General features: G+C 49.6%; 1 long non-coding RNA gene across 1 annotated transcript; it reads left to right on the top strand.

Annotated features, from left to right (window-relative positions):
• The first annotated feature begins 5683 nt into the window (after positions 1-5683).
• LOC109389232 (uncharacterized) lies at positions 5684-12886 on the top strand. The gene is made up of 4 exons (XR_002125364.1): positions 5684-5878; positions 6666-6741; positions 7681-7779; positions 12329-12886. It is a non-coding gene; the product is annotated as an uncharacterized LOC109389232 (long non-coding RNA).
• Positions 12887-13603: the final 717 nt, after the last annotated feature.

The following is a 13603-nucleotide window of genomic DNA, read 5'->3' as shown; positions in this document are numbered from 1 at the left end:
TTTTTGCCGATTTTCAAAATAATGAGCCAGTGTCCTAATAACTGCCCAAGGTGACCAGTGAGATGGGTGTGTCTGGGATCTTGGCTTACTAAGAGTCACCAAGTTAGCCTGTCACAGGTCCATGGATGTCATGTGACTCCTGGGTCAGAGACAAAGGATCTTTACTCATGTCACAGCAAGCAACATGAGGTTCATGTTAGAATCAGTGTCCCTTGTCTCCCAAGCCCCCTGGGGTGACATGGAGCAGCCCAGGTGGGTGCTGCCCGCTCAGTAGGGCTGTAGCAGAGCAGAGAAACACTGACATGGGGAATGAGGCATTACCTTTGTCCTGGAGGGAGACATTACTCATCCCCCGAGCTTGCTCTCAGCTAACATAACCCTGATAAAGGGCCTAGGTAAAGAGTGCTCAGGGCCTTGCATTCTTTGCATACCCAGCAAAACCATGCAAGGGTGCTCAGGGTCATGGCCTGAATCTAGCTGTGTTTTTGTTTTTGTATTATGTATGGACCCAATTATTTTTAATATATTTGGTATATTTCATTTCCTTGCAGTGATTATTCTTTTTGATGCTCAAATTGTCCCATCTCTGGCCACTGGGATTTGACTCCTGTGATCTTTTGACATGACCCTGGTAGTCTTGGGTGGTGCCCTTGTTTTCTAGTTCAACAAGCTGTTGCAGGCTCATCTTGTAAATTTCCTGCTTAAGACCTCCAGACATTTCTACAAGAAGCCCATTATTGGGGGATGATATTTAGAGAACATAACCTGGGTGCTAGGGGTGCTTGGTGCTGCTAGGTAGGTCACTGATTCTATGTCTTTTCATAGGACAGAGCTAGGACATAGGTATTTGTTTTAAAATATAAAAGTAAATTAGGAGCCAATATTACCATATCAAGATTAAATTTTGTTTCCAAAAGTTTGACTTAACTTTTTAAATTTTGTATTTGTATCTCTTTTATGCTGAAAATTTTGATTCCTATTAACATGAATATAATTACGCATTTATTTCTAATATATAATAGTTACAAAATAATCATATTACCGAAGTAATCAATTTAAGATTTGTTTGCAGTTTATTTAGCATACACATATGTCTTCTTTGAAATATTCAGCCAGATCCCTGTATTTTAAAGTCGCTTTAATAATTCTCTGTCTGGTTAAGCCACCAACTTGATATCCAGTTAGGCTCATTTGTTTTATTTTGTGTTTGATTTTTTTGTGTGCATTCTCTTCTGACTTAATTTTGTGTAATTATTCTGTAAAATTATTCTGAATCTACATGCTTCAAAGTCAAAGCTATAAGGTAAGGTAAATTCAGAAAAATTCAGCTTCCATTCTTTTCCCCTAAATCCTTCACACTCCCTCCCCATATAGGAAACTATTTTTATTTTCTCTTCAACTGTTACTATGTTTGTTTTAAAATATAGGCAAATGTGAATATAAACATGTATATTCCCCAAGTCCTTATATAAAAGAGTGCATTATACACATGATTCTGTACCTTGCCTTTTTTTTTTTTTAATAATTTTTTTTTAAAGATTTTATTGGGGAATTGGGGAAGGGGAGCAGACAAGTTGCTGTTGTTTTGTTCTTCAGTCTAGTTGTGGAGGATGTTGCTTCACTGGCCCAAGTTGGCACCATCACTGCGCTCTTCCCGGGCGAGGCAGATCAGTCGCCGGCTTCTGGACGGCCGCTCACTGCGGCTGCTGACCACTCACGCTGGCTGCTGGCTACACACGGTAGCCCATGGCAACCCACTGCAGCAGGGACTGCAGCAGGGCCTGCAGCCTATGCCGTCGCCAGCGACTCACGGCAGCCCAGCTCCAGGTTGAGCTGTTGTTCACCATCTTAGCTGTAGAGGGCAGTGTCATTGGCCTTCATATGTGGGATCCAAACCGGGGCCCTCTTGCGTCCCAAGCCAGTTCTTAACCAATGCGCCACTCGGCCGGCCCTGTACCTTGCCTTTTTTCATTTAACATTATATACCCTGTAGATTATTCCAAGAATGTATTGTATATGGAAATTCTCCTTATTCTGCTTTATAGGTATGTAGCACTCCATCATATTGACGTACTGTGGTTTATTAAACCAGTCCCTAATTATGCAAAATGTGGATTTCCAGTCTTTTATTATCAACAGTGCCTCGGTGAATAGTTGTATGATATGTCATTTTGTATTTTTTGCTAGTATCTTGGGGATAGATTCCTAGAAATAAGATTGCTTAGTAAAGGCATAAACACTTATGTAATCTTGCTAGATATTACCAAATTCCCTCTGTAGGGTTTGGGCTATTTTGCATTCCCATCATTATGTATATTTTAAAGAGTGATGTGATTGTTTTATTTTATGTTTAAATATATCAGATTATGTATATTTAGAGCAATTCAGGCTTATGATAAGCTACTTTGCAGTTTAATTTTGAGAGAGTACCAAGCTTTGCAAAAACATTTTAGGGTTTCTCAAGCAAAATTTTAAGACAAACGGCGTAAGACAGCGTAGAATAATTGGTTTATAGTCATGTTGCTCCTGAGTGAAAGGTGAGGATTTGATGTCAGGTAGACCTGTGTCCCCTACCTCTCTATCTACTGGCTGGGTGACCCTGGACAACTCGCTTAACCTCTCTGGGACTCATAGGGAAAGCATTTGTGGATAGTGTGAGATGAGATAATGCATGAAAAGCCCTTGGCACCGAATCTCTACCAGGTGGACCACCACGTGAGAGAAATTACGATTGTTGATTTGTTCTTGCCAGGACCACACTGCCCCTCTCCATTCTCATGGATCTGAATTGGGGAGGCAGCTAGGAAAGGACTGAACGATCAGGGAGTGGATTGAGCAATTTGTCCCAGTTTGCCCCTGACTTTTCTGGTTTTAATTCTGGAAGTCCCACACCCTGGGAACTCCCTCAGCCCCAGGCAAACTGGGATAGCTGGTCACCCTCGTGGGAAGACAGGCCTGGGTTGAGGGTCCCAGGGACCTCTGCCAGAGGTTAGAGACAGCTCTACCTCACGGTCTCCGAAGGCCACATGGCAGAACAAAATCTCTTCTCACAGAAGGGACCAGAAATGTTTTGAAGTTCAAATGGGACCGTCATCTTGAAAGGTGAAGAGCCAGGGGAAGTCAGGGTGGGCCAGTTCCTTTCACCTCGTCTGTTCTGGGAATCGTTGTTCATGAGGCCATTGGCCTCTTGGTATTGACTATAACTGAGAACCCCTTGCCTGTCACAGAATGATTGAGGTTAATATTTTTTTGATAACAATAATGAAGTGTATAGTTAGCCGATTAGCTATTCCAAAATAGGGATTTTTTAAAAAAATTAAATGTATTGGGGTTAGTAAAATTACATAGGTTTCAAGTGTATATTTCTATAACACATTATTTGTATATCACATTGTGTGCTCACCACCCAGTCAGATCTCCTTCCATCACCATATACAGAGGGTGCCCAAAAAATGTATACACATTTTAAGAAAGGAGAAAACTGTATTAAAATTTTAATACCATGAATGACGCTAGCATTCATTTGATTAACACCATCTTTCGAGTGAACGTCATACTACACGTTGCTACGGCAATTCAATTCAACTTTGAAAAGTAATACGTAGATAACATGTCTTAAAATGTGTACATTTGACCTCCTTTACCCTCTTCTACCATCCTCCCTCACCCCTCACCCTCTGGTAACCACTAAACTGTTGTCTGTGTCTGAGTCAAGCTATGGATTTTAATATAATAAAAAGCCCACACAACCGTATTTAGTCATCCCTATTCACTGGTATGTCATTGTTTAATATGCCCAACCTAATGAGAACACTGGTATTTGGCAGCCTGATATTCCGGACTCACAGCAGGAATTTTCAGGCCAGATCAGATCTGTGTCACTTAGTTCCAATTATTTCAACATTTTAATGAAATAAAAATGTCCTTTTATACTGCTGGGCACCTCAAGATTGCCAAGAAGTAGGCCGCTCAGCTAGAAAGTTCAGGAATGTGCTGGGATCCAACGACCCACCTCTGACTTCTCGGGCGGCCAAGCTGCCCCAGGAGCATGATCTGCCTTCAGCTCTTGTTTCTGCTCAGGGCGGAGGAACAGCCTCAGGGCATGGCACCCAGGCACCCGGTGGGCTTCCAACATGAGTCAGACAACCAAATCTTGTTCATTGCCTCTGATATTGTAACTTCCTGTTCAGAGCTTAAAGGTCCTTCAAGACCTGGGACTCCTTTCTCACAGGACACCATGTCCATGGGAAACGCATGCAGTTGCGTGTGGCGGGTTATTCACTCCCATGCGTCCTTTGATTTAACCATTCCCCATGCCATTTCTCCCCTGAGTTTCAAGTGCATTGTGGTCCATTATCCTTATTATGGGGGATGTTTGGCCAGTTGTGGTGTCCTGGTACCTGCCACCACCCAGTGAAGTGAATGAAACTTCCCCACTGTGAATAGCCCTGGTAAGGGTGGCCCCAGGTCTGGGCAAGGTGCCCACTCCCAGACCAGACCCTTCCCAGTATCACCCTGACATAACCGAGGTGGGTACCAGACTGGTCAATGGGATGTCTTCTCCTGGGACTCGATTCCCCAACATGTGAGTCATGTGAGGGCTGAGTAAACATCTGGACTTCAGCCCACTCCAGCTGCAGCTCTGGAAGTGTCTCAGATGCAGCCTGGCTCTCCAGGCCCTGGGCTCCCAGGGCTCCCACGTGCCTTCCAGCTGGAGCCCATAGTGTGGCTGGGGCCACAGCATTTGGGCACATCTCATAGTGGAGAAGGTCTGTGGGCCACTATGCTTAGGGACTTGCTCGTGAAGCAGCTTGACTTCTCCCAGCCTGGGAATTAAAAAAATTTTTAAAAAATAATTTCTTAATTTGATTAAGTAGTACATAAGCCTGATAAATTCAAACTGTGTAATAAAACACAGTATAAACAAAGACTCTATCCCACTCCTGTCCCCCAACCATGCTGCCAGCATCTTTGTTTCCTTTCAGAGGGAACCTGCATCCATTATTATAGCTCCTTTTAAAATCACAACTGGAATCCACCTGCAAACATGCTGTCCTCTCTAACAACATATCTTAGAGTCTCAGTGTTTCTGATGGGAGGAAGTAGTTGGGTGCTTTGTTGGAAGGAACAAGAACGCCCTTAGGTTTTGCTTCCAGGTGGGAGGCTGGCCTCCTTGGGCCTGCGGGACAGGAGCTGGTGCAGCCTGGTGGATCCTCTAGCACCCCTGCTGGCTTTCTGTTTGGATAAACATTGAGCTACTTTATTCAAGAACGTCTTCTGTGTGTGTGTGTGTGTGTGTGTGTGTGTGTGTGTGTAACAGTGCATGTGTGTATGTGCACAAATGTGTGTGTGACACTAGCTGCACACGTATTCCTGACACCCATTGTGCGGGGTGTGATAGGGTGGGGAATATCAGGCCTCATTCGTCTCCTGGCGCCGAACACAGGGCCTGGCAGGCAGACAGTAGGTGCTCGCGAAGCATCTGGTCATCATCTGGTCCCCAGCATAAATCCTCCACTTTAGCCAGTTTAGGTGATTTTTCCCAGATTCCCAGCCTTTGCTCAGGAAACAAATTTCTTGTTTTTTGTTGTGTTTTGTTTCTCCTCCCTGGAAAATCCTCCCAAGTTCACCACTTGTTGAAGTTGTGAACACGCTTTCTGGCTCTCCTCTAGAATGCCTTCCCTGACCAGCACGACCAACCAAAGGCCACTGAAGACATTGCTCTGTCTCTCACAGGGCTGTCGAACAGTGACCCCACCCGGGCCTGATGGCTCCCACGGCACCTGGAATCAGAGGGCTAGGACAAGTCTGTGGCCTCACCTGTGGATCTGTGGTCTTTCCATGGTGAGCCACTCTTTGAACTGGGAAACCTCGGCAGGTAATTGCTTTTTCTTGCTATCTCCTGGCTAATCTCTCTAAACTCCTGTGGAAGAGGCAGCTGGAGACAGGCACAGGGTTGGCCCACAAGTCCCCACCATGCACGTGGGCTCTTTCTCCTCCCTGCCACGCACAGGTGCTGGCTCAACCCTGTCAACTCTTGGGCAGAGGAGAGGAATCATGGCTGGCTGGGGTGCCCTCGTGGCATTCACTCAGTCATCACTTATGCAACAAGTATTAATCGAGGTCCTTCCCTGGACTGCTGGGCACTGGGGACAGAGCTGTGAACAACACCATGTCCAGGCCTGGGGAACTGATGTGCCAGGAAGGGAGATCAACAATAAACAAATGAGCAATAAGCATATAGCTAATGTGTCAGCAATGCTGTGATGCCAATAAAGGAGACTAAGGTGTGCAGTGGGGTGGACACAGGCAATTTGTCAGAATGGTCGGGGAAGGCCTCTGGTGAGGAGATACCTGAGCAGGCACCAAAGAAAGTGAGGGAGACTGTGTGGGAGCAGAGCCTGGGGGCAGAGGGAGCAGCTGTGCTGTGCTGAGGGCCTTCAGGGGAGAGCAAGGGCCCAGTGAGCTTAGGAGGCGTGAATGAGGGGACAGCGGCAAGAGATGAGGTCCAAGGTGAGGGTGGGGGGGGGAGCGGGCGGCAGAGTGTACAGGCCACAGAAAGGACTTTGGATTTTACTCCATATGAGCTGGGAAGGGTCCTCGGACCTCTGGAACATTCTAGAAGAGTGACATCAGACTTACATTTTAAAATTACTGTTCTGCAGCTGTGTAGAGAACAGACTGTAGAGGAGTGAAGGCAGAATCTGGGAGACCAGTGAGGAGGCCACGGCAACGACCCAGGTAGGAGGAGGTGGTTCTTGGGTCGGGGTGGCGGCCTGGGAGGTGACAGGAGGGAGTCTGATTCTGGATAGATACTGAAGGAAGAGCCAGCAGGAGGTCGTAATGGGTGAGATGTGGGGTGTGAGAAAGAAAGACACCCAGTAGAGCCCCAAGATTTTTTACTCTTCCTGGAAGGTAGAGACAGGGAGGCTGTGGGAGTCGCAGGTACTGAGATGTCAAGGACAGACCCTAGGTTAACGCCCATATCTTGGTGGTGGTTAGAGACAAAGGCTTGACCAAAGTCTGGCTCCCACCTGGGACCCAGCGTGCAGTGCGGCTGCTGTGTGAGGTTCCAGATAGGGTAGGGTGCCCGCAGGGCTGCTCTTGTCACCCCAACTGTCTGATGAAGCCTGCTCCAGTCTTTGCAGGAACACCATCCGTAGCAAGTAAACTCAGTTGTCATAGTTAGACCAAAATGCTCAAATTTGATACTGGAAGGTACTTTTTAGACTCTGCACATGGCTACTTTGGCAAGTGATTGCTTTCGTTGTAAACAAACAGCCCAGCCAGCCAGCCTCAACTGCAAGATGTGAGGAATTCTGACATCCCACCATTGTTGTGGGAAACGTCCACACTGCATCCTTTGAAACAATAGAGCCCTCTGAAATGTAAACAGTGCCCTTTCCCTTTGGATGTGCTGGCTGAGACATCCCCTCTCCCTTCCCACAGAGTCTCTGCAAGTTGAATAGCTTCTGCAAGGGGAAGTCAGGGGTCAGGGCTGAGCCTAGAGCTCCTCCATGCTCCCAGGCGGGACTCTGGCTTTCCGTGAGGAAGCGGGAGACCCTTTGCGGGTCTCTGCATCTGTGAGTTTGGGGAGCAGGCAGATCCTCAAGTGTCTGCGTCTCTGGACATTGTGCTCTTAAGGCTTTATTCTGGCCACTTAGCCGTGCTTCCCAACAGGCTGACCACTGCATGGTGGGGTGCTCCCATCTCCTCTCAGAAGCCATGTCAGGGCTCTGGACGATGACGGAAGACAAGGACCCGGTAACTGGAAGGCAAGTAGGTGTCCTCCCGTGGCCGGTCCCGATCTGCAGGCTCTGCAGGAACATAATGGTGACGGTGGCTACCATTTATCGAGGGCTTCCTGTGTGCCTGACTCTGTTCTAAGCACTTGGCATGGATGATACCATCTAATTCTCCAACTGCCAAGTGAGGTAGGTGATGTTATCGTTGCCCTCTTACAGCTGAGGAAATCTAGGCTTGGCTGGATTAGGCACTGTGCCTGAGGTCACACAGTCTGGGAGTGGTGGGGCCAGGGTGGAAGCCAGTGTGGCCCAACGGGAGGGACTCTGTGGTGATTTCTGCCCTTGAGTGGAGCAGAGTGCCAGCACCCAGTGAGGGGGCATTGGCCGTCTTGGCACCACGGCATAGAAGCCTTGCCAACACATGCTCGTCAGCTCTGGGGGTTCAACGATGAACGAGGCAAACCCTGCATTCAGGGAGCTAATGGCCCAGCAGAGCAAAGACCACGTGCTAAGCCCACCACCCTGACCAATGTCCCGGCCCAGTCATTGTTCTATAGTGTTCCCTCCATGGGACAGCGTGAAGAAGTGACTTCTCCTGAGATGCTAACATTATTGGGCTAAGACACCTGCCTTCTGGGGCTTAGACCTTATAAAACTCTCCCCTACAATGGTTAACTGTGAACTTGAGTGGGGGATACCATGAGTGCTATTGACTGTCATGTTCACGGGCCTAGCATGGGGCCTGGCACACTGTAGGGGCCTGGTGAGGCTCAAGTGGACAAAGAACATGGATCACTGAGGGTGGGGAAGTGGAGGCTGCTACACTCAGCATGGCAGCCCTACACCTGGGTCACCCAGGTGAGGCTGCAGCAGGCACAGGTGGGTTCTGTCGATGACCCACCTAGGTCTTGTCCTGTGCCCTGGGAGGGGACAGCACTTTGGAAACATTCCTTAGTATTAGGAGCCATGGATAAATGTGCTTCTGAGCACCAGCCCAGTGCCCACCCAATGAGGATGAGTGCGTGGGAGGAGCTTTTAAAGATGGATGATGGACTTGAGGACTATGCTGGGTGGTGCCCAGACTGACACTCCCCAACCAAAGACCTTGGAGAAGGGAGGTCTGCCTGTGATATCCACAGGCTCCTTCGAAGGAGCCAGTCTCCTGTGAACAGGTGTTCAGGACTTTCTCAGGTATGATGTGAACAACAGGGCCGAGAGTAGCAGGGCAGCTCCGGGCAGGGGCTTCCAGGACAGCCCAATCCACCTTCCTGCCCCCCGAAGGGGTCAGAGAGAACCTCAGTGCCTGGAGGATATTGGGAATGTATCACTTTCATTCAATGTATATTTAATGAGCACGTACTTTGTGCCAGGCACAAAGCAGACCAAACCCCTGCTCCCATGGAGGTCACCTCCTATTGGCTTGATAAGCCCCGTTCTCCCAGACACAAGGAAGGCTCACCCTGAGGGGGCTGTGTCTCTTCTGCAGCCAAGAGGGACAGGCAGGAACTGGAGAATCAGGCTGTGAAAGCACAGTAAGCAGCAACAAGGCTAGCTGAGCACAGACTTTCTTAGCTACAGATTTTTGTTTTTAAAGAACCTGGAACCCCACATAAACAGTGTTTTATTAAGCGTAACTTTATTTGATGCATTCTTATTTGTGGTGTTTACTTATGAAGCCAATTGATGAGAATAAGAAGGCAGTTTTGATCAATATAACCACTTGAAATCTGGGGTTAGGGAAGTCAGTCAGCCTTATGCTGACCTCAGCATCCAAGGCCTTCCTACATATCAGGGTTTCTCAACCTTGGCACTAGCAGCATTTGGGGCCAGGCACTTTGTACTTGGAGACCTGTCCTGGGCAGTGTAGGATGTTTAGCAGCATTCCTGATGTCTACCTACTAGATGCAGTTAGTAACATTCCACTTAGTAGAGAAAACTAAAAATGTCTCCAGACATTGTCAGGTGTCCCTTGGGGATCAAAATCTCCCCAGTTGAGAACTCGTGCCATCTATTTTGATTGTACAATATTAAGAAAATTCTATTTCATGTGGAGCAGTACTTGCAGTTGGCAAGAGTGGGTTTTTGTTTGTTTGTTTTGTTTTCGATTTTTGATCAGCTCTCCTGACACCCTTAGGACTACATTTAATTAACTAGAAGCCTCACTCTAAGGTCTGCACTAAAAGCAGGTTAATGCCGCAGCCCACATTAATGGGTTGGTAGTTTGCAGTGTACTAAATTTGTCTGTAACACATTTGTGTGGGTGTGTTGTTTTTACTACAATTTTGAAGAACAGGAAAGTCTTCATATTAAAAACATGCCAACCACATGTTGGCAGGTCCCCTAAACCTTTTGGGAGGCAGGTTCAGCGATGCTGGTTTCACGTTAGGAAGCGGCCATAGTGAGGCCAGGAATTGATGCCAGTGCCGGCCGAGCAGGAGGGCAGGGCCATGGCACTGAGCTGCTGCCCCAAGGACCCTGAGATTCAACAGACAAAGCTCGGAGGAGGCGGGAAGGGCACACAAAGGACTGGGGATCCAGAACAGGAGAGAAGAAAAATAAGACTGATTTAGGGGGTGAACAGAAGGAAAACAAAGGACTCTTTCTCCATGCACTTCTAAGAAAGAACCCCATAATCTTGACGCAGGGCCAGCAGGTTAAACCCAGAATAATCATAATGAAAACAATCTGTTTGCACCATCCGATGCTTCCAGAAATTCCCAGGCGCAAGTTCAAGGTGGAGAATCCCAGTGGAAGCGCTGCTGGTTAGAACTGAGAGGGTGGTGGTGAGATGAAAGGACGAAGGAGAGCAACGTTCCCAGTTCCCAAGAGTGGGGGCTGCCAGGCACCCTGGGGGTGGTGGGCCCACAGGCTGCAGAAACAACAGCTGGCTTTAATGTTCCAGAAAAAAAGAGTTCTTCACTGGAATCAATTTGTTCTCCTTCCTCCGAAATTGGGAGGCAATTCCAGAGTTTCCTCCTGGGAAATATGCCTCAAGTGCGGTGGGGCAGCTGACCACAGGCCAACACCCACCACACCCATGGGGCTTGGTAATAGACTTAGCAAAACATGGCAGAGGCCTGGCCAGGGGACTGACAACTACCCACTGGCCTTGTCCTCAGCTCCTGGGGCACTTCTCGGCGGGAGCTGGGACACGCCCACTTGAGCCTAGAGTTCATGGGCGCCCCGAGCACCTTTCTATCCTCCTTCACCACCATCACTTGGAGGGATCTCGTTTTTTTGTGATGCAACTGACCACTTTCCACGTGTCAGATCTTGGTGTCAAGAGAGACCTTGCAATAATGGGGTCCAGCTACTCATTTCGCAGATAGGGACTCTGAGACTCAGTGGGGTGACTTTCCTAAAGTCACTACCCAGGCGTCCCAACCATCAGCTCTGTGCTCTCTAAAACCATCACCCGCTTCCTGATGCAGGAAGGGGACTTGTCCAGGGCCTTTCAGCTTTACCATCTGTGCTGGTGTCTCCTGAAAAAGAGCAAGTGTGTGGATGAGCGTGGCCATGTATGCACATGCGTGAGTGTGTGTGCCCTGGCACGACCACGAGAGCACATATGTGTGTCTACACATCTTTGTAAACTGCTGACTACTATATATCTGGACAGACACTATGTGAGGTGTTGGGATCCAGGGATGGGCTGGGGAATGGGTTGGGGGTCAGGGTATGTGGATGAGGGTTGAGGGTCAGGAATTCTTGTGCAGGACCAAGGAAAGTCCTTAGAGGTCTGCGACTAGAGTGGTGCTGTGTTGGGGTATGGCCAGTCAGAGAAGGCGTCCCAGGAAAGGAGGTCCATGAAGAAAGCTTAACACGTCAGCTGGTGACGAGGGGCCTGGGAAGACTCCCCCGCAGAAAAACCAAGGGCTGGGAGGCTAGAAGAGAGGAATGATTGGGAAAGTCCAAATAGTCCACAGTGACTGCAGGGCAGGGTTCATTTGGGAAGCCAATAGTCAGTTGCCAGACATTTATTGAGCACCGACTATGTGCAGGTGCTGTGCCAGGTGCTGAGAGACAAAGGTAGAGGAGACTTGAGAGTTTACCAGGAGTTGGTTCTGTTCATGTCCCAGCAGACTTGCAGAGGCCCTGCTCTGCAGCACACCATGGGTTCTGAGAGGAATGAAATGTGATCCACGCCCTGGAGAGCTCACTGACCCCAGGAAGACCTCTCGGAGGCACACGGCTTGTAGAGGACTGTGGGAGGGACCCCTGCCTCACTCCATACCCCAGCCTGACCCTAACTCCCACATGCCCACCTCCAGGGTCCTGAAGCAAGGTCCTTGTGTGTTCCCCACCCTGGAGAGTCTCTGAACTCCCAGGATATGTGCGTGCATTCACTGGTCCCATGGAAGCTTCTGGAGGACTCCAAATATGAACCACCAGCCCCAGGGCAAGCCCAAACCTTGGTCTGACAGGGGAGTTCAGAGCTCAGTCTATCAGGAGGAAAGAACCCAGGGCCCTGTATTTCACAATTGAGGATGCAGAGAAGGTCTTCAGACCTTGCCTGACACCTCGTGCTGTGGGTCCCCTCAGGCAGCAGATAACCCCAGCTTACCGCCTTATCTCTCCCCCAGGATGAGACAGATGAGTCTCGCCTCATGTATGCAAAGCACCTTACAGCTTCCCACAATCTCAGACCTCTCCTTGGGAATTGGCAGAGCAGCTGTGACTTCCCTTGTACAGACGAGGCCACTGAGGCTTGGAGAGGGCAAGTGTCGGGCTTGAGGATGGGCTCCCTCTGAGGTCAGTGCCTTCCCCACACCCAGCCTCTGCTTTGCAGCTTTCCTCACAGCCCCCACCCCTTCCAGCAGGGCGACTTCCCTCTGATGGCAGGCCACATGTGCTCTGCTTTTTGTGACTGGAGTGGTTTCCAAAACTAGCTGTGAAATTTCCTGAAAGGCGCTCCAGGGTCCCCAGCTTCAAGGGCTTTCACAGGTACCTGCCCAGGAAGCGCTGAGTGAGCACTTCCCCGGTGACAGCGTGAGCTGACCCAGGCCTCAGGGCCCTTCCTCTCCTCATTAGGGAAGGATAAAGGAGATTCAGGGGAGAACCAAAGCCCTCCTGGGAACCATCCTAAGGGAAGTGGACACTCTTGTGTGGCCTTCCCAGCGCTGGGCGGCGCCCACCCTTGCCTTCAGCAGGGCTTTGGTGCTGGAAAGAGTGCGTGTTAGCTCCTGGGCCTCGCAGGAGGCAGAGGTCAGCACTTTCCAGGGCTGGCCTTTCCGCCTCACAGCAGACGGAAGGCCTGGGCCTCCTCCCGGCTCCACTGGGAGTTATCAGTGGACAGGGTGTGGGGCCTAGCAGCCTCCTCTCTGCCAGGCACAACTCTTGGAGCTGTTTGACCTCTGCTGAGTGGGAACTGACCGGGGAGTTTTCCTCACCAAGGGGGGTACGGGGCCCCAGACCACTGCCCGCTCCCTGTGCCTGGGCCTCAGCCTTTGAGCTGGCCGGGGAAGGGCCTGTTTCTCTGCTGGGGGACAAGACATACAGCTCTTAGCCCTGCCTTCCTCTCTGGACACCCTGTCATTCTCCCTGGTCTCCCCTTGAGGCACACAGGCCTTCTCTGTCCCTTACAGCCTCTGTACCACTCTCCTCACGTCTCCCTCTTGCCAATTCCTACTCATCCTTCAGCCCCGGTTATCCCCTCACTTCCCTGGGATGGTTTTGTGGACCCTGGTGTGGCTGGTCCCTCTCTCACCTGCCCCGGCCTTTTCCTCCAGAGTGCTCCTCATGGTCGTGGTTAATGGCCTGAGGTTGACCCGTTGACCTCCCTTCTCCAGCCACAGGAAGGTTAGAACAGTGCCTGCGGCTTGCGTGTCAGGCCAGGCACAGTAGGAGCTGCCCAACTG

Source organism: Hipposideros armiger, unplaced genomic scaffold (genome assembly GCF_001890085.2).
Source record: "Hipposideros armiger isolate ML-2016 unplaced genomic scaffold, ASM189008v1 scaffold_226, whole genome shotgun sequence".
In the NCBI taxonomy this organism is placed as follows: domain Eukaryota; kingdom Metazoa; phylum Chordata; class Mammalia; order Chiroptera; family Hipposideridae; genus Hipposideros; species Hipposideros armiger.
Note: the sequence above shows the minus strand (reverse complement) of the source record. Positions and strands in the feature narration are given on the sequence as shown.